The sequence below is a fragment of the Apodemus sylvaticus genome, chromosome 19 (genome assembly GCF_947179515.1).
Source record: "Apodemus sylvaticus chromosome 19, mApoSyl1.1, whole genome shotgun sequence".
In the NCBI taxonomy this organism is placed as follows: Eukaryota; Metazoa; Chordata; class Mammalia; order Rodentia; family Muridae; genus Apodemus; species Apodemus sylvaticus.
The window spans coordinates 55,296,170-55,318,436 of NC_067490.1; the positions used below are offsets into that span (position 1 = coordinate 55,296,170).

At 43.0% G+C, this 22,267-nt stretch overlaps 1 pseudogene; it reads right to left on the reverse strand.

Moving 5' to 3' along the window:
* Nucleotides 1–228: 228 nt before the first annotated feature.
* On the reverse strand, nucleotides 229–18,123 carry LOC127669856 (zinc finger protein 551-like; annotated as a pseudogene).
* Nucleotides 18,124–22,267: the final 4,144 nt, after the last annotated feature.

The window sequence follows — 22,267 nt, forward strand, 5'->3', positions numbered from 1 at the left end:
CAGATCACTATGACATGAAGAACTGTATCAATGAGGTGCAGGATTAGAAAGGCAGAGAACCACTGACCTACTTTATTCTACAGATTTTTAAAAGGACAATCATAAACTTTATTAAACAATTCAGAGATTTAAAGAAGACACAAAGAAACAGTTCAAAAAACATAAAGAGAATAAACATGAAAAAACACAAACATTAAGTGAAATAAAATGATAAATACAATCCAGTATTTAGAAGCCAAATTCAATAAAGGAATAAAGCCACAGTAGAGAGCTCAATCTGAAATGGATGTGGAGTTGAAAAATTCTATCTCCTGATTTGAAAACTCAGAGGAAAGCCTTATAAATAGAATGGATCAAGTGGAAAACAAAATATCAAGTCTTTAAGACAAAGTAGGGCAGTTAGACTTCATAAGAAAAATAGCAAATTTGAGAGAGATGGGACTCTGGGACAAAATGAGAAGACAAAGTTTTTAAATTATAGGTACAACAGATGAGGGGGGAAAACTGCATAACATGTTAATGTGATAAGTAAAACAGCAGGAGAGATAGCTCTGCCAGTCAGGTGCCTGGCACAGACCACGAGAACTTGAATTAAGACCTCCAGCGCCTACATAAAAGCTGGGCATTGTGGTACAAATTTGTAAGGCCAGGGTTAATGGGACACAGGGATGCTGGACGCCTGAAGCTCACCGTCTGGCCATCCTAGCTGAAGTAAACCAGCTGGGGTGTACAGGGCCAGGACACCAGGCACAAGCCATTCCGGTCAGTTTTCACGTACAGTTCACAGTAAAGAAGAAGCAGATTCATCATGTATGCTCCATCTACCTATGCATGGGTGGGTCTCCTCAGATCCAGTCAGTTCCTCATACAAAGGCTGGAAATCTTGACAATATTTTGTCAGTTTTAGTGAGCGACGTTATGCTGAGAAGTTGGCATGTAAATATTCATCTCAATTCTCATAACTTTCAGCCCAATGGTGTTTAAGTAAAAAGAGAAAAGAGGGGCTGACGTCTCATTTTGGTTCCTCAGCAGTTAAGAGTGTGTACTGCTCTTGCAGAGGAACTGAGTTCAGTTCCAGTACCCACATTAGGTGAGTCACGGCCATCTGTGACTCTACCTCCAGGTATTCAATATCTTGTTCTGGACCCCGCAGGCTCGTGCACTCATACAGCACAGGTCCACCAACAAACACATGATTAAAAATAAGGTAATCTTTTTAAGAGACAGAAGAAAAGCACAAAAAAAAGGAAAAACAATAGATGAAGGGGAAAAAAGGAAAATTAGCAAGGGTCACCCACCTATATGTCCTGTGATGCCGTGGAGATGAACAGAGCTGTGAGTTTAATCTGTCCTGTGGTGGTGGTGAGACTCTACTTCCTAATTTATAGCTTTATTATTCTCTGGATTCCTCCTCACTGGACCAGAGATTTTCATGTCTACTCTAGGTCTATGACAGCAAGGGGCTAAAAACACTTTTAAACATTGTTGCCCTGATTAGATGTCAGTAGAAACATGTACAAATTACATGACCAAATCCAAGGAGGCAATTACGAGGAGGTGGGAAGAAAATTTTCTGATCCCTGGACTAGGCCAAATATTATAGGGATTTATGCAGGAGGCACAAAAGTCCAACAACAAGAGGAACAATAACAAAATGTGTGAAGTTAGAAGTCTGCGATGCAGATGGCATAGGGGAAGGTGACCCTTGCTAATTTTCCTTTTTCCCCCTTCAGCTGTCTGACATTGGTGTCAGGAGCCAATCCCCGGTGTTCTACAAAAGCAGCAAGCACTTTTAACTGCTAAGCCCTCTTGCCATCCCTGTGAGTTCAGAAGTTTTCAGTGTCTTCTATACATGACAGGGCTGTTCCACTCTTGAACACAAAAGCTAATGTTGTCTTCCCAAGGCCTGCATACAGGGGAATCAAGCCAGTAGACCTTCCAAAAGGAAGAACAGAAGGGTTCATGAGCTTCTAGCTGAGGAGCTATTAATGGATAAGGAAGAGTTCATTTTCTTTAATATGGACCATGATAAGTTGCTCATACTCCTGTGGGTGGCCCCACACCCATGCACATATGGGAAACTAATTGGACAGGGGCTTATGGGAGACAGACAGGCAAAGATAGTGAGAGAAAAGTGGGAAAATGGAAATTGGGAAAGGGTAGAAAGGTAGAGGGAAAATTTGGGAAGAATTAAGGGGAGTGGCAAGCAAATACAATCAAGACATTATATGCAATAAGAGATCTTGTCTCAAAGACTAAGGAGAATGCCAGAGGACACTCAACTTGCTGCTGTGGCCTCTGAATACATGAAAACAGGCACACACACGCACGCACACACACACACACACACACACACACACGTGTATGCCATATATACAATCAGGAGGATGACTAGCTGGGAAGAAGGAGATCACACACACACACACACACACACACACACACACACACACACGTGCATGCCATATATACAATCAGGAGGATGACTAGCTGGGAAGAAGGAGATCTCACACACACACACACACACACACACACACACGCATGCCACATATACAATCAGGAGGATGACTAGCTGGGAAGAAGGAGATCTCACACACACACACACACACACACACACGTGCATGCCACATATACAATCAGGAGGATGACTAGCTGGGAGGAAGGAGATCACACACACACACACACACACACACACACACACGTGCATGCCACATATACAATCAGAAGGATGACTAGCTGAAAGGAAGGAGATCATCAAGAGGAGGAAGAATGAGAAAGCACGACGACAGCTGGGAGGATGAGTCCATACTGCACTATATACAAGTAAGGAGATAACCAATTTTTAATTATTTTAAAAGAAATAGTCATTTTATCAGTAATTGGATGCACTGAAAAACCTATATTAAAAGAGCAGGAAGGACACTTGCTTTGGGGATATAGACATGTAAAGACAACAAAAAATGTTTTAAAGGTACACAGGTCTAATAAATTATATCACAATTGTTTTAATATCTACCACTCCTAATCACTATGTTTAATTAATACCTGTATCTTGGGGCCATCTGCAGCAATTCAGTCAATATGCTGGAAACAGAAGTCATAAAAAGTTGTTACTACACACTCTCCCAGACTGCATGGACATCTCAGCAGAACTGACAGAAGGAAACTGGGAGAGGCCTCAAACCTGAGCTTAATATAGTTTTAACTTAAGAAACTGATGGGTGGCCTGTTTAAAATGTATGTTAAACTTATCTACGGTCAACATAGGCATTTCACTGTACATATAACAAAAACTTTAAAGAAAATTTTTTCCAGTATTCAAAAGCAATTGTTCTACATGACAAAATACCATTCATAACGCTAAACCATGAGCAAAATCCTGTGTATCTTTGTTGTTACACTGTCCTATCTGGATCTGGGCTTGGCTTGGTGTCATGAAGCTTTAATTTCAGCACTTGGGAAACAGGGAGGCAGAGGCAGGAGAATCTCTGAGAGTTCTAGTCCAACCCAGTATACATAGCACACTCCAGAATAGCCAGGACTACATAGAGAGACATGGTCTTAACATAATGAATAATAATAATAATTTCACTGAAGGAAAATAAGAAAATACATGAATAGTTATTTTTTAAAGATATATAAGCGGCAATTAAGCACATGAAAAAAAGTGTTTTATTTCGAATTCTTAAGGAAATACAATTAAACACACAGAGAAATGCCACAGTAGACTCACCAAGTGGGGCGATATCTTACATGATGAATGCGCCAGAGTGGAGAGGAACAGCCACTTTTATGTTCTGCTGGTGAGAATGCAAGACGGGGCAAGCATCACAGCTGGCATTGCCTAAACTGTCCTTAAAATGTTCACCTGTAACTCCTGTATTACAATTTGGGTCATTAACACAAGGTGCTTAAAATGCATAGCTATATAAACACACTGACATATTCACAGCAGCTTTAGTTGTCATATGAAAAGTCTACAAAAAAAATTCTAAATAAATTAATAGATAAACAAGCAGTAGTTGATACATACAAAACACTATTCAGCAACAGTAACAACTTTTTATATGAGCATCACTGTTGAATCTTCAAATAATTATACAACATATATATATATGCATATATGTTTTGATGGCAATAATTTAAAATTCTAAATGATGTAAACTAATCTGTTGTTTAAGACAAAGCAGGGTCTAAAGAGATGGCTTAGCAGTTAAGACCACTAGGAACATGGACTCAGTTTCCAGTACCCACATGGTTGCCCACAGCTATCTGTAACTCCAGTGCCAGGAGATCCTTCTCCCTCTTCTGGCCTCCCCAAGCACTAGGTACATATATATTCATGCAGAGAAAATACCCATACATCTAAAAATAAAGTTTAAATTAAAAACAAAAATCACTGGTTTCCAGGAGAGGTAGAAAATATAAAGGGGCATGTTGTAAATATACAGATGAGAGGCAAATTCATTTTCATAACTGTAATGATTTCAAGACTTTACCAAATTGACCTGTTGTTTTTAGATAGAGTCATGTTATGTTGCCCCTACTGAGCTACAAAATCCTGGGCTCATGGACTCCTCATTCCTCAGCCTTTTCTAGAAATTGGAACTGTAGGCATATGCCACAGTGCCATGCTATGCCCTTGAAGTATCAATCATCCAGACGATACATAAATAATGCTGTAAAAAGTAGCACAAAACAGTATACCTAGATAACCTGCTGTTCTCAAAACTTTTCACAACCTGGTGTGGATTCTGTCATCTGTCTTCTGAGAATCTGAGAGTCACAGCTCTACTGACAGACAATCTTGGTAAGTAATAAAAGTTACTGCCCTTCAAATGACAAGTCAGAATTATACCCCACCTCACAGAATCACCTTCCTCCCCTTGTTTTTCTGACTGTACGGCTCTGCCAATGCCAGAGCCAGAGGGACAGAGGAATCCACAAAAATCATCTCAGTGTTTTCTCTGACAAAAGCTCACAGCCACAGGAAATAGCTATAAAGATCTTGTGTATTTGTCAACTCACACAAAATCACTGGAACATCTATGGGTGAAGTTTTAACAGAAGCACGTTCCAGGGTCAGAGAGACAGCTCAGCAGGTTAAAACATTTGCCAAGAGCCTGATGACCTCGATCCAATCTCGGAGCCCACATGGTAGACTAGAATCAATTCCAAAAGCTGCCTTCTGACTGCCACACGTGAACCACAGTCCGTGTACGCCAAGCCACACATACGCACAATAAAGAAATGCAGGATTATTTTCATATCCATTAACTCAGTCCCTGTCCCAATCACTACCCTATGCACTGCTTCACACATAGCAAATGGCTCCATTGCAAACCTTGCTGAAGAGATTACCTTCAACAACGCTAGGAATTATGTGACATCCCGGTGGAAAGTGAATCCAATTGTTCAGGTGGCGCAGGAATACCTGGGGTTGTCATAACACTCCTCTTCATGAAGACTTCTTGCCTCCCCAAAATCATAGTACCTTCAGTAAGTCAGGAACCCAAAACCCAACAGTCTTTCCTGTGAGGGCAGGAGCAGCCATGAAAATTAGACTAATACTCCATGCAGCTGCTTCCTGCAGCTCTACCACACCTTCTAAAACAAAGTGGAGATATCTATGGAATTGGTCCACCCTCCATGCTGACATCACAGGTCACCTGACAAGTCAGGCCACAGAATGCACAGAACCTTCCAGATCAAAGGAGCATAAACAAACTCCCTTTTCAAAAGTTAGGCCAGAGTAATGTGCAGCAAGTGTTTCACAAGTTGGTGAGTTCCAGCCTGGAAATAATCAGAGCACAGTGTGAAAACAAAACCTGTCCTGAACAAGGTTATCTTTCCTAGAAAAGTTGAAAGTACAACTCAGACCACACTTTCTAAATAAGATTGCTGCTCTAAAAAGGAAAAGGGTCTTCAAGGCTAAAGCCAGAGCAGAGCAGAGAGGTCTGTACCTCTAAGCACTTAGCAGGGATAATCAGACTCATAATCTTCTAAGTGATCAGAGTGACAGGGTTTCTATCACAGATACTGCGAATGACATAAATCAGGACATGGCCCTGGGCATCTAAAAACTGTAATGAGTCTTCTCAAAGTTTCCCACATATTTGAAATAACTTCCACTTCCGAAGCCCAGATAAATAATCTCTGAACTCAGAAAGGGCTGTGAGTCTTCTCCAGTGTTACTACACCTGTTAAAACAGCACTTTTCTACTTTTGAGCCGAATCTGAAAGAAGTATTAAATACTGGTCAGGATGATGTACACCAGCCAGATCCATACCTGGGATTCCCAGAGAATGGCCACAAATTATTAGTCAGCTGCTTGTAAAGGCAAAACTCACAAGGCTGCACACTTCCAACCTCTGTCCAATCGGGGGCAGGCATAAATCTTTATGCACTTTCCACCTGTGTACGCCTCCCCTAGACACAATAAAGAACACCCTTAGCAGCACAATTCGTACATGATAAAGAGTCTTCTTAGGTGTGAACTCGCTGGTGTCTGACAAGATTCGATCTACGGCTAAAGGATTTCTCACAGTCATGGCACTCATAAGGTCTTTCTCTGGTATGAACCCTTTGGTGCTGAATCAGGTCAGACTTATGGGTGAAAGGTTTGCCACATTCACTACATTCATAAGGCTTTTCTCCACTGTGGCTTCTCTGGTGTTGAATCAGGCTAGCACTCTGGCTAAAGGACTTCCCACATTCACTACACTCATAAGGTTTTTCCTCCAGTGTGCAGTCTCTGGTGTTGAATGAGGCTAGCACTCTGACTAAAGGCTTTCCCACATTCGACACACTCATAAGGCTTCTCTCCGGTATGAACTCTCCGGTGCTGGATGAGGCTAGAACATTGTCTGAATGACTTCCCACATTCTTCACACTCATAAGGTCGCGTGCCACTGTGGATTCTCTGGTGCTGGAAGAGGTCAGATTTTCGGGTGAAGGATGCATCACATTCCCCACATTTGTGAGGCCTTTCTCCAGTGTGAACTCTTTGGTGCTGGATGAGGATGAATTTGCGACTGAAGGATTTCTCACATTCACTGCACTTATAAGGCCTGTCACCGGTGTGCACTCTCCGGTGTCGAATGAGGTTGGGGAACTGCCTGAAGTATTTTCCACAATCACTACATTCATATGGCTTTTCTCCACTGTGAATTCGCTCGTGTTGAGTGAGTTCAGTTTTGCAGCTAAAGGCTTTCCCACAATTACCACATTGGTGAGGCATTTCTCCAGTGTGGACTCGCCTGTGTCTGATGAGATTAAAGATCTGTCTGAAGGATTTCCCACATTCATAGCACTCGTACGGCCTTTCTCCAGTATGAATTCTGTGGTGTCTAAAGAGGCTAGAGTTTTGTCTAAAGGATTTTCCACACTGTTCGCATTGATAAGGCTTTTCTCCAGTGTGGATTCTCTGGTGTTCGGTGAGATTGGATTTGTACGTGAAGGATTTTCTACATTCCACACACTCATAATGTACTCTACCAGTGTGATGTCTCTGATGGTAAATGAGTTCAGATTTATAGATAAAGGCTTTTCCACATTCAGTACATTTATAGGGCCTTTCTTGAGGATGAATTCTGTCTCGTGTATTGAGACGGCACTTTTTGCTGAAGGACTTCTCATGTTGACAGTGCTCATGGGTCCTCTGTCCGGAGTGACTGTCCTGGTGCTGAGCACGTTTGTAATTGCAGGAGAAGGCTTTCTCATACTTGCTATTCTCAGCTGGCCTTTTCTCAGAGGAGGTACTGGGACACTGAGCAGGGGCATGTTTGCAGCTTGAACCTTTTTGGCATTCACCATCCTTACAATGCCTCTCTCCATTCAAAAGCACTTCCCCATACTCACCACTGCTGTAAAGCTGTTCGCTTCTACAAGTGGCCTGCTGCTGATGACAGGCTGTGGAGGGCTGTTCACTACTGCAAGCAGCCTGCTGTTGACCACAGCCTGTGGAGGAGATGGCCTCCTCCCCATCCTTCCCACAGATGAATGGCCTGGTCAACACATGGGATCTGCAGCTTGGCACAGCGGAAGTCCTGTGAGGATCCCCTTCATAGGACTTTACTCCACTGTAACTCCTCCAGCGACAGTTATTCTCTTCTTTAAAACTGGAACCTGTTCTGCTCAAACACAATGTCTGCACGGGGTATGTGCTCAGGAACTCAGTCTGAGGCAAAATGTTTTCTAAAGCTGAAGCACGTATCTCAAGATGACTCTCCTCAGGAGATGGCCTTGTCTCACACACCACCCCTTCTGCAGGCACATTATGCACACAAGTTACGTCTTCACCCCCCATTCCAGAACAGGAACCTGAAATCAGAAAAATACATGTTGACATGCTAATGAAATAATCCTAGAGAGGGAAACGCACATCACAAAGGTAAGCTAGACACAAAAAACAACAACATACCATTCTAAATACTTGGGGATCTGACGCAAAGGGGCCGATAAGTCTGAGATTAGCCTGTGCTACATAGACAAGGGATTATCACAGAAAAAATAATGGAGAAGAGGCAATGAAAGCACTGGAATGTTCTAAGAACAAATGAGTTGCAGACATACTAAGGGAGCTGTTTTCAAATACAGAATGGGTTTATTACACCAGATAAAACACATGGGAATAAGGTGCAGGAAAACACCAGCAGGCTCTCTAAGCAATTCCTCAGCCAACAGCCTTCACCAGGATGCGTCTATTGGGGATGTGTCTACACTGAGCTGAAGTCCCCAGATGAAGCTAGTGATCAAGGATTTTTTATCAGATATATTCTTTATTACATTTCAGATGTTGTCTCCTTTCCTGGTCCCCCCCCCTGAAAATCCCATAACCCATCTCCCCTACCACTGTTCCCCAATCAACACCCCTCCTGCTTCCCTGTCCTGATATTCCCCTACACTGTGGCATCAAGCCTCCCCAGGACCAAGGGCCTCTCCTCCCTTTGATGTCCAACAAGGCCATCCTCTGCTGCCTATGTATCTGGATCCATGGGTCTCTCCATGCGAACTCTTTGGTTGATGGATTTTGTCCCTGGAATCTCTGGGAGTACTGGGTGGCTCATATTGTTGTTCCTCGTACAACACTGCAAACCCCTTCAGCTACTTGGGTCCTTTCTCTAGCTCCTCCATTGGGGACCCTGTGCTCACTTCAATGGCAGACTGAGAGTGTCCCCCTCTGTATTTGTCATGCACTAGCAGAGCCTCCCAGGTGACTGCTATATCCGGCTCCAGTTAGCAAGTACTTGTGGGCATCAATAGCAGTGTCTGGGTTTGGTAACTGTATATGGGATGGATCACTAGGTGGGGCAGTCTCTGCATGGTCTTTCCCTCAGACTCTGCTCCACCCTTTGTCTCTGTATCTCCTTCTGTGGATATTTTGTTCCCCCTTCTAAGAAGAACCAGAGTATCCATACTTTGATCTTCCTTATTCTTGAGCTTCATTTGATCAGTGAATTGTGTCTTGGGAATTCCAAGCTTCTGGGATAATATACACTTATCAGTGAGTGCATACCATATGTGTTCTTTTGTGATTGGGTTACCTCACTCAGGATATTTTCAGTTCCACCCATTTGCCTAAGAATTTCATAAATTCACTGTTATTAATAGCTGAGTAGTTCTCCATTGTATAAATGTACCACATTTTCTGTATCCATTCCTCCGTCGAGGGATATCTGGGTTCTTTCCAGCTTCTGGATATTGTAAATAGGGCTGCTATGATCATAGCAGAGTATGTGTCCTTATTACATGCTGAAGGATTTTCTGGGTATTTGCCCAGGTATGGTATAGCAGGGTCCTCTGGTAGTATTATGCCCAATTTCCTGAGGAACCGCCAAACTGATTTCCAGAGTGGTTGTACCATCTTGCAATCCCACCAGCAGTGGAGGAGTGTTCCTCTTTCTCCACATCCTTGTCAACACCTGCTTTCTCCTGAGTTTTTGATCTTAGCCATTCTGACTGAGGTGAGGTGAAATCTCAGGGTTGTTTTGATTTGCATTTCCCTGATGACTAAGGATGCTGAACATTTCTTTAGGTGCTTCTCAGCCATTCCATATTCTTCAGGTGAAAATTCTCTGTTTAGCTCTGTACACCATTTTTTAATAGTGTTATTTGTTTCTCTGGAGTTTAACCTCTTTAGTTCTTTGTATATATTGGATATTAGCCCTCTGTTGGATGTGGGGTTGGTAAAGATCTTTTCCCAATTTGATGGTTACTGTTTTGTCCTTTTAACAGTGTCCTTTGCCTTACAGAAACTTTGTAATTTTATGTAGTCCCATTTGTCAATTCTTGATCTTAGAGCATAAGCTATTGGTGTTCTGTTCAGGAAATGTTCCCCTGTGTCCATGTCCTCAAGGGTCTTCCCCAGTTTCTTTTCTTTTAGTTTCAGTGAGTCTGGTATAATCTGCAGGTCCTTGATCCACTTGCAGTTGAGCTTTGTACAAGGAGATAAGAATGGATCGATTTGGCCTTTTGTTGCCATTTGCCCCAGAGAGCCAGGCACTCCACAGCCTTCTGTGCACAGCCCACAGAGAGAGTGATCTCCCAGCAGTGCCTCCACTTCTGAGCATGGAGGTTAAGTGCTCCACTTTCTCTCCAATATCTCTCTGGAGGGGAACAGCTAAGAGAACACAGGACATACGATTAGTGGGGCAGCTGGACAGGAGTCTTTGGTGACCATTTGCATGTCAGGCGCCCCACAGCCTTCTGTGCGCAGACCCTGCCAGAGATAGTTGGTCTCCCAGGAGTAGGGACACAGCCTTACAGGCCCACAGGAGGGACAAGCGCCAGCCGGTCAGGTGAGACCAACTAACAGGAGAAATAACCAGAGGGTGAAAAGCAAGCACAAGAACCCTACCAACAGAAAGCCAGGCCACAAGGCAACATCAGAACCCAGTTCTCTCAACACAGCAAGTCCCGGATGCCCCAACACACAAGAAAAGCAAGAGTTGGATTTAAAATCTCATCTCATGATGCTGATAGATGACTTCAAGAAGGACATAAACAACTCCCTTAAAGAAATACAGGAGAACATGGGTCAACAAGTAGAAGCCCTTAAAGAGGAAACACAAAAATCCCTTAAAGAATTTCAGGAAAACACAAACAAGTGAAGGAACTGAACAAAAGGATCCAGGGGCTAAAAATGGAAGTAGCAACAATAAAGAAATCACAAAGGGATAGAAAACCTTGGAAAGAAATCAGGAGTCAGAGACACAAGCATCAACAACAGAATACAAGAGATAGAAGAAAGAGTCTCGGATGCTGAAGATTCCAAAGAAAACATTGACTCAACATTCAAAGAAAATGCAAAAAGCTTGTAACCCAAAGCATCTAGGAAATACAGGACACAATGAGAAAGTCAAACCTAAGGATTAAAGGCATAGATGAGAGTGAAGATTTACAACTTAAATGGCTAGTAAATATCTTCAACAAAATTGTAGAAGAAAACTTCCCTAATCTAAAGAGAGAGATGCCCATGAATATACAAGAAGCCTACAGAACTCCAAAAAGACTGGACCAGAACAGAAAGTCCTCCCATCACATAATAATCAAAACACCAAATGCACTAAACAAAGAAAGAATATTAAAAGCAGTAAGGGAAAAAGGGCAAGTAACTTATAAAGGCAGACATATCAGAATTACACCAGACTTCTCACCAGAGACCATGAAAGCTAGAAGATACTGTACAGATCTCATACAGACCCAAAGAGAACACAAATGTGAACCCAGACTATGATACCCAGCAAAACTCTCAATCACTATAGAGAAACCAAGGTATTCCATGATAAAATCAGATTTGCACAATATCTTTCTACAAATCCAGCCCCACAAAGGATAATAGATGGAAATGCCACCATAAGAAGGGAAACTACACCCTAGAAAAAGCAAGAAAGTAATCTTCTTTCTACAAACCCAAAAGAAGAAAACCACACAAACATAAAAATAACATACAGGAAGCAACAATCACTATTCCTTAATATCTCTTAACATCAATGGACTCAATTTCCCCAATAAAAAGACATAGACTAATAGACTAGATACATAAACAGGACCCAGCATTTTTCTGCATACAGGAAATGCACCTCAGTGTCGAAGACAAATACTACCTCATTGTAAAAGGTAAACAATTTTTCAAGCAAATGGTCCCAGGAAACAAGCTGGCATAGGCATTCTAATATTGGATAAACTTGACTTTCAGCCAAAAGTCATCAAAAAAGATACTGAAGGACACTTCATACTCATCAAAGAAAAAATCTCCCAAGAAGAACTCTCAATTCTGAACATCTATGATCTAATTGCAAGGGCACCCACATTTGTAAAAGAAACTTTACTAAAGCTCAAAGCATACATTGCACCTCACACACTAATTGTGGGTGACTTCAACACCCCACTCTCATCAATGGACAGATCAGAGAAACACAAACTAAACAGAGACACAGTGGAACTAACAGAAGTCATGGACCAAATGGATTTAATAGACATTTATAGAACATTTTACCCATATTTTTTAATTAAGATAATTTCAAGAGTGATAAAAGTTAAAAAGAGCTGTTCCAGTGTAGGCCTGCTGCCACTTTTTCACAAGTTTATTGGCTACAATGGTAGAAGCAAAATTAAACTGTCCAAGATCTACTATCTGTAAAGTTATTTGTCTTTTGCCAGTTAATCTGAATCCACTTGAGAACAGAGGCTTAAGTCCTCCTGTGGTAAGCTTAGAGCAATGTCTTAGCCAATAAATGTTTTACAATTATCAGGATGCAAAGCAAAACACAACCTTCTGAATCCATAATAATTTTGTATGGAGTAGGCAGGCCAGATTTTAATGCCTTCATAAGTTCTACATAGCCTTATTAACCTTTCATAGATCTTAAGTTTGAACTGTATTTTGAACCACACCTGGATAGATCTGTCAATAACATTGATAATAACAAGTTGATGCTCTTTATACCATTCAAATTATTGGAGAGCTGGTCCAGAGTTTAGAAGTAAGTCATCTCAAATGCCATGATAAGTATCAATAGATGTGTTACTTCTAAAATTTACAATGAATAGTCACTATAATCAGGGAAAAGCTCAAAGACACTTGCAGGGTGTTTGGCAACAAATCGACTCCCTGGCATCAAAACCTATACAAGTATATTATCATCCTACTCGACTTAGCAGACCGTGGTCTTGATGAGCCCACTGTAAGTGGACATCCTACTGGAGCTACATAGAACTCAGATCTATGTATGTCTGCTTACAAGCGGGCAAGGGCACCAGTGGGAGGTGCCCGGCAAAGCACTGCAAGGGGAGGACCATGTTTTCTGCTTCTGAGATCCCTGTGAAGCAAACCTGGTTGCATAGAGGTTGGTGTCTAAAGGCATTTCTTAGAATAACAACCACTGTCCTCCATAAAAGACACCATAAAGGATTTAGGAGGGCCAGGTCAATGCTTCCTCTCCCTTGTTACCACTATCCACCAGGTTGTTACCTTCTCATCTTAAAACTAATAATTAGGGAGGAATTGTGCCCTCCCCCCAGCCTTCCAGTGGGAATTTCAGACCTCGGTGCTCGCCACTACTTCCCACCTAGGGTGGACGTCTAGCCCATTGTTCTTCAAGGACCTGCAGTTTCCTGAGACACTAGCCACCTGTTGAGCAACCAAACCGGTACTGCAGTTCCAGTCTTTGGGGGAAGGGTTTCCCCCGCCTTTATATTTGAAGCCCCCCCCCCATTAAAACATTGAGCCTTGATCAGAAAACTTGTCTTGGCTCCTTATTTGTTTCACAAACCCATTGTATTTCATCTCCAGCTTTCCTTCCAGGTGACCCGTTTGATGTAACTGTGGGCAGTTACAAAAACTAAGAACACAACAGAGCATCAAGGTAGCCAAGAACCAAAATTGCAGGTGCAATTACAAGATGCCAAAGTTTTAAATGTGGAGTAAAGGTGGAAGTGAGATATGGGTTGTACCCTTACTAAAACACTGAGGACACTCTGCTGTCTTCTGATACCATGTGAACATGCCCTTCCCTAGGTGCCCACTGCAAGGCCTGGTCTCCTTTAAGACAACGTGACTTATCAACTCTATGAAACAATCAAGACCTTTCCTGCATCTCCAAACACATGGAGAAATGCAAATATTCAGAGAGAGAGAGAGAGAGAGAGAGAGAGAGAGAGAGAGAGAGAGAGAGAGAATACATATGACAACACTGGCAATTCTTCACAAAAGCAGCCATAAAGAAATGACAACTAAGCCTGGTGCATGCCTTTAATTCTAGCATTGGGGAGGCAGAGGAAGGCAGATCTTGGTAAGTTCAAGACCAGCCTGGTCTACATTGTGAGTTCCAAGACATCAGGGGATATATAGAGAGACACTGTCTCCAATGAGAAAAAAAGAAGAAAGAAATGACAACTACAGAAAATAGGCAGAAACCAAGGCATAGGATGCTGAAGAGAAAGTTTGAGATTTGTTATGACTCCTAAGATAGCAATCACTCTTGGGTAAAAATAAAGGTAGACGCCACTCTGGACACTGGGAGCCATGCGAGGACCTTACCCAGAAATGCCACAAGTGCCAAGTTTTCCAGCATCACACTGCAGTACAGGAGCCTCTGGGCCTTATCAAGGAGCACCCACTCTTCCTGGGAGAAGTGAATGGCCACATCTTCAAAGGAAACATCCTATCACAATGGAAACAATTCAGCGTATAATCAGCTTCTCTTTCAGCACTCTAATTCGAAGCACTCCAATTCTGTTGCCCCAGTACGCATCTCTTGCTCTCTATATTCTCCGTCCCATATCATAGGAGACACTCACCCACTGAGGCCCATTCTCTGCCCATTGATATTGTACCCTTCCATGGAAACACAGGAAGATAAACAGAAAGATAAAATATAACCTCAAGGCCTAGGATGAAGGCTACTACCCCCCTTCTTATCAATGCTGTGACTTATCACAGATACTGGTTAGGAAGAAAAATGGCTAGAGAGAAGATAGGCTAACTTAAATTTTGTCTTGTCAGACAATAACCCAGAAGACGCTAAAAATCTTCCAGACCAAAGGAATATGGGCTCACCTCTTTATCCTATGATTCCTAACTTACTGCTCCTGGGACAATTAGTTCACCTTACCTCTGCACATTTGTGCATCCAAGAGGTCAATGTTGGGTGTCATATTCAATTGTTTGCTACCTTATTTGGTAAGATATGCCTTCTCAATAAAACTGGACCTCACCAGATTAGCCAGACTGGCTAGCCAGTGACCTCCAGAGATCTTCCTGTCTCTGCTCCCGACCCTCAACCCCAGTGCTGAGGTTACAGACAGGGTCCACAGGGCCCAGGTGCTGGAAATCTGAACTCAGGCCCTCATCCAAGAAAAACAAGCACTTCTGCCCACTGCACCATCTCCCTAGTCCCACACACAGCACTCTGAATCGTACTTTTCTTGTATGATTACATTCCCACAGCCACACCCTCAGGATTACATGGCCTTGAATGACAGGGAAAAAAGTTTATGATCCATTTCCTTCCAAAGACTCCAATGTCATGCCCATCTCCCATCTAATCCTATCTGCCCATGAGGAAATACAGGCCTGAGTACCACTTACCCTGGGCTCTCACTTTCACTCACTACTCGTGTGCAGCACCAATACATAGAAGGATGATAGGCTACATCTAATTCTGGCCCTGACACGGAGAGCTGCTGCAGAACTGCCCAGTAGTCCTGCCCACCCTTCATCCCATATATAACCAAACAAGGATGTGCAACTTTCATTACTATGTCAAGACCTTGAGATCATCAATTTGCACTTCCACCTCAAAAACTTAGACCTTTTTGTTCCACACACTTCTCTATATTTGTTCTCATATAACAATAGCTACACACTGAAAGCAGCCCCCTGGCCTACCCATTGGTTACTCAACACATAGGATCCAGAGAGTTCTTAGGGGATTCCCCAACCTCTCACAGACCCCACTGCAAAGCAGCCTCAACCCTGTGATGATGCTATCCTAGCTGATGCTACTCTTTGGGTCAACCTCACCCACTGTGGTGTTTTGAATAGGTTTGGCCCCCATAGACTCATGTGTTTGAATACTTGACCCTGAGGGAGTAGCACTGTTAGGAGGTGTGGCCTTGTTAGAGGAAGTGTGTCACCATGGGGGCGGGCTTTGAGGTCTCCAATGCTCAAGCTATGTCCAACATACAGTCTCCTTTTGCTCCCTGCAGATGGCGATGTAAACCTGTCAGCTCTTCCAGCAGGATGCCTGCATGCACACTGCCACGCTTCCCACCAGGACACTGATGAACTAATGTTGAGGTTTGGTCATTTACTATGTATCGTGATGCTAAACACTGATGCCCACGGCCTGGCTGCCAACAGGGAACCCACACAGACATACAACATGACCTTTCTCCTTGACTAAATAAAGATACTGACAGCCAATGGCTGGGCAGAAGAGACAAAGGCCAGGTTTGGGGTTCTCAGGCTTGAGGTCTGAACAAAAACACACAGAGAGAGAAGATGGTGAAGAGAAGAGGAAGCCACCATGGGGTAGGTGAATCACGAAAACACAGCCACGAGGGCTGGCAAACCGAAGTTAAGAGCTGCCCAGGTGGAACGTGGCAAATTATACCTTGGGGTTATTGATGGAGAAACAGATTCTAATAGCACAGAGGATAGATATCTGCCCAGCTCTAGTGCTGATTAGGCCTTATTATAATAATAAAAGTTGTCTGTCTTTTATCCAGGAACCAAATTATCAAAGGCGGTGCAAAACCCCTGATTGAGATTAAATATTTCTACAACAGACTAAACCTCTGAAACTATAAGCCAACTCCAATTAAATGTTTCCTTTCTCAGAGTTGCCAGAGTCATGGGGTCTCTTCACTGCAATAAAACCCTAACTAAGACACCAACCAACAATCACCAGTGGAAGCCAGGTAATGCCTATAATTTGGGGTCTGATGCCTTCAACTCACTGATCTTTATTCCAAGGAGAAGGAAGATCATTCTGCACATGCCTAAGTAACTCAGTCTCCCCTTCAGGCATAGGCACATACTGGCACACACTTCTTTGAGAGAAGCAACCTTCTACACTTCTGTTCACGCTTGCCAACAATTTCATACAACGCACAGCCTATACATCTCTGGGTTAGGTACCTAACCTGTTCAAGCCTGCGATGCCCAGGGCTCCTAGGGTGCACTGAGATACAGACCAAGAACCACTAACCCCAAAATTGTATGGGTGGCATGAGGGTGAAGGCAGGATCTACTTACCAGGCCAAGCTCTGTAACTGGTTCTGAAGTCAGGGAACCCTGGAAAAGGAGGAGGCTGTTAGAATCTAGCAGCCGCAGGCGTCTTCACAGGCTCCAGTCACACAGTGACCCTGATCACCTTGGGGTTTGAAGGTCTGGGATGACTAAAACTCTGTCTATGCAGCGGTCCACAATTCTGAACCTCACCTGAGAGCTGCCAGACTTGTGGCACTACTCTCTCCTGCCCCTCATGTCTCCTCCTCCTGTTTGTCCTTCCTCTGAGTAACTTCAGGAAAATTTAGAATACTATTTCCGAACAGGATCTCTGTTCACAATTCTCAAGTGGCTCTCGGTGTCCGAAGAATTAAACTCAAATTCCTCAGATGCAAATCGAACTCACAACTGCTTCTACAAACACTTGGATACCAGGACTCCATATCTTCCCTGCCTAGCCGCCCTTCCAGGCGTCATCTCTGCAACACTCACAAACCCTAGCACACAGGTGCCTCCTGCCAGGGGCACCAACTAGGAGCTTCCGGATCATGGTGGGGCCTCTCCCGGGGCTCTAGCGCTCGCGTGGGAGCCGCAGGATGCAGCACTTACCTGGGCCAGGTTCCTGTGAGTGGTCACAGCCATTGGATTCTGCAGAGGATGCAAGGTCACCGAGGTCTCTTCCCTAGGCCTGGCTCGGAGCATGTGGGCGGAGTCGCTGGGCCTCCGCAGGGCCTCTGTACTGCGGAGCAGCTCTAAGCGCTCTGCCACCCGAACGACCCACCTCGCCGGAGCTTCCAGTTAGGTCAACAAACCCCAGAAACGGCTAAACGACCTCCAAGAAGACCACGCTGGAAGTCCAGTTCCAGACACACGAACCGCACGCGCGCGACCGTGCACACACACACACACACACACACACACACACACACAAACCAAAAAATAGAAATAAAAATAAATGCCGAATTTCCATTGGCTCAACTCCCCCATCGTCTCGCGTATTGCATCCTGGGAAATGTAGTTTCCATCGCTCCCCAGGCAAGTACCTTGCCTCCAAACCTGACCCCTGTGAACTTAGTTTAAAAGAAAACAGGCATGCTGATGTGAGTTTGTGACTACAGCTTTCTGGCGAGAGAAAGATACTCAAATAAAGCTATTCCAGTGTTTCTGGGATCTGTTAACCTCTGTGATAACCTCTGTGATGGTATCTTATTTCAGACACCATGAAGTTCTTTGTACATCAAGAGGCTACAAAGAAAACAATTCAAATAAACGTATTCCATATAGCAGTTTAGGAGCCATATGTGTGCCTGTATATCTGTATCTGTGTATTTATATATGCATTATATGCATTCAGGGACTCCATGATGCAGTTCTCATGAGACTTTATGGTGTTTCAGGTATTTTTGGTTCACCTATGTGCCTTTAACAACCCCTTACCCATTGTGTGTGTGTGTGTGTGTGTGTGTGTGTGTACATCACGCACGCATACCCATACCCGTGCCTGTACCCTGTACCTGTACTCGTACACATACATACATGCGTGTGACAACTGTTGTCTAGGCTATAATATACATTTTTATTGCTGCTCAAATGCTTTCAGTCAAAAGCATTGGTAACAAAATTTGTAACTCTCTGTATGTTCAGTTAACGACAAGACAAAAACAGTGTTGCTTGGGTACATTATATGGAAGATGAGAATGTTTAGCCTGTCCTAGAGAGGCAGCTACAGGGACATCCTTGCCTTTTGCTCCCACAGACCACCGCTCTCCTGCCTATCTTCTAGTGAGTGTGCCCAACGCATAGATCCAATTTTATACTTTCCACATAATATTTCTTGTTCAACATCCAAAGAAGCAGTTGCCTTAAAAATTTATATACTCACTATGTCTTCCGTTTTCCCCAAACACAAAAATGTCAAGATACTGCTGAAAGAAAATTTTACAAAATTAAAAAATAGATATGCCTTGCTCCTAGATATGGTGGAGGAGGTTTGTTGTAGAGATGAGGAGAGCAAAGCCAGACAGAGTCCAGAGTGAGCAAGGCCATGCTAAGAGAGAGGAGAGATGGGGAGAGATAGGGAGAGATGGGGAGAGATGGGGAGAGATGGGGAGAGATGGGGAGAGATGGGGAGAGAAAGGGAGAGATGGGGAGAGATGGGGAGAGATGGGGAGAGACGGGGAGAGATGGGGAGAGACGGGGAGAGATAGGGAGAGACAGGGTAGAAAAACAGGTCATGTAACAAAATGGCTGGATTATAGAGTAAAGGGCATCTGGAGGCAGGGCAGCCCAGCTCCTGAGCTGGAAAGTCATCCCCTGCAACAGGTGGGGGCTAAGGAAGAACCCGGTGGCCCCTCCACTTAGCTAATGTTAAATGGGCACCTCAGTTAGCTATTTCTTTCAGGTTTGAGACCTAATATCTGGGATCTGAGCTAGATAGCTGGGTCATCAGTGAAGAGCACTGGTTGTTCTTGCAGAATAGCCAGGTTCAGTTCCACAAACCTATACGGTAGCGCACAGCTTTCTGTAACCTCAGTTCCAGAGGATCTGTCTCTCTTCTGGCCTCTGCAGGGACCAGCCCTACAAACAATTCATAGATACACATATACCCATACCCGTTACATTTTTTCTTAAAAAATGGAATTCATCACCAGGTGTGGCCTAGTTATAAATTCCCGATGAAATACTCTTTAGGTTATACTTACACAATTTAATTCCTGGTTTAAAAAAATAAATGTAATAATTATTTAAAATATTTATCTTTGGGCCTGAAGAGCTAGCCCAGTAGTTAAGGGCATTTGTTGTTCTTGTACAGGACTGGATTCAGTTTTCAGTACCCAAATGGCAGTTCACAACCACCTGTAACTGAAGTTCCAGGAAATCCAACACCTCCTGGTCTCCTCAGGCACCTGCACACACATGGAACACACACACACACACACACACACACACACACACACACGCGTAAGCAAACACTCTTTCACAAAAGGTTAGAAAATATTAAAAAAAGAAAAAAAAGAAAAAAAAATCCCAGGGACTTTAGTGCTCTGAGAGTTTGGTTCAACTTTTTAGAACCCAAACTTCCAGGACATTTTGAGTATAGCAGAAGCATCTACAAGTTCTAAAGCCTGTTTGCTTACACAGACAAGTGTGTTCATTTAGAAAACTATGTTGCAACAGTCATCTGAAGGCTGGATTCAGATATAGCAAAACAGGCATTCAAGCTACTCCACCACTGGCAAAGGTCTTATGCTAAGTTTCAGTCAGATTCCCAGTACCCTCAACGAGATCTGAGATCTTGTCACCAATTCCATAATATGATTCAACCTGAAACACACACACACACACACACACACACACACACCACATCCACAGTGAAAAGCAGATAGAAAATGCATAATTCTCCAAAATGACATTATTTGTACAGAATTTTTGACCCCCCTCTCCCTCACGTCCCTCTTGACCTGCCACCAGAATATTTTTTTTCTTTTTTCACATTTGCAAGACAGAGTCTCTCTGTGTAGCCTTGGCTGTCTTGGAACTAGCTTTGTAGACCACCCTGGCCTCAAACTCACAGAGATGCACCCATCTCTGCTTCTTGAGTGCTGGGAATAAAGGCGTGCACCATCACCTCCCAACTCAGAATATTCTTATGAGGCGTAACATCTTAAGACACTCTTAGGAAAATAAAATATATTCCTGATGTCTCCAGCCTTGGAAATGTTTCTGCATTACATAGTACAACTTTTTCTGAACCTCTCCACAGAAGAAACTATGACAGGCCCATCAGGATATTAAATTATTGCCTGGTTTTGACTTTTAGAACTAAATTATTCCACTCATTAAATACGACATTATAAGTCTTTGCAAAAAACCAGGCACGTAGTTGTCCTTTGGAAATTACGAGATTATGATATAAGTAGCTGTATTCCAGAAGACAAGTGCAGGGACCAGGAAAATGGTTCAGTGGTTAAGAGCACTTGCTTCACTTAGTGAGGACCAATGTTTAGTTCACAGCACCAACAGCCACCAGGCATGTTTGTGAGGCACTTCCTTACATACAACCTTTCAAACATACACACGTGCACGCACATGCACACACACACACACATATACATAATATACACATATATACCCCTACACTTATATACATGCATACATGTATCTATACTATGTATGTATATGTATGTATGTATATGTATATATATGTGTGTGTGTGTGTGTACAGCTTAGCCAAAAAGGACAGATTCATAGCCCTGTGATAAGATTAGGATAAGATGCATTGTTAGTGGGCATGTCTGAAGTTCATTGTACCATGTGCTCTCTGAGAGAGAATCCCCACAAGAACTGTTAGCAGACAAAGTAGATGATTTAATATCATACACACTTAGCCTCTTAGTCTCTGCTAAGGAGATGAACATTTCTCCTCATTTAAGAATTTTTATTTTTATTTTTTTTTGGGAGAATTTCATATATGAGCACTACATTTACATCATTTGTAGTCCTGCCTGTTCTTCCTTCATCTCTCTCTCTCTCATTCTTTCTTTCCCTCCCTCCTTCCCTCCCCCTCTCTCTAACTCATGACTTCTCTAATTATTATTATTTCATATATGTATAAAGTCAAGTCAAATTGTTGGTAGGTTCCATGCTTGGTGAGAGTCTATTGCTTATAGATAGCACTTTCTGGATGTGTCCCCATGAGGTAAAGTCATATTCTAACTCATATTCTCTTCTATGAGGCCATTAATTCTATTCCACATGATGACACCTTGGGACTGACACGCTGAAGGCACAGCAACATTCTCATGAGATTATAAAGATATTGAAAGATTGCTCTCACCTAGTGGTGTGCTAAGCACCGCATATTGAAAAGATGGTTTGTGGTTTTGGGAGATGTTGGTATAAAAACCTAGTGCACTAACAGGTTCATAAAAGCTATGCATCTGGTATGTGACAGATAATATTTGATTATGATAACCAAATGACTATTTTGCTTGCTGATGCGTTAACTGTACTTACCTTGTTATTTGAATAAA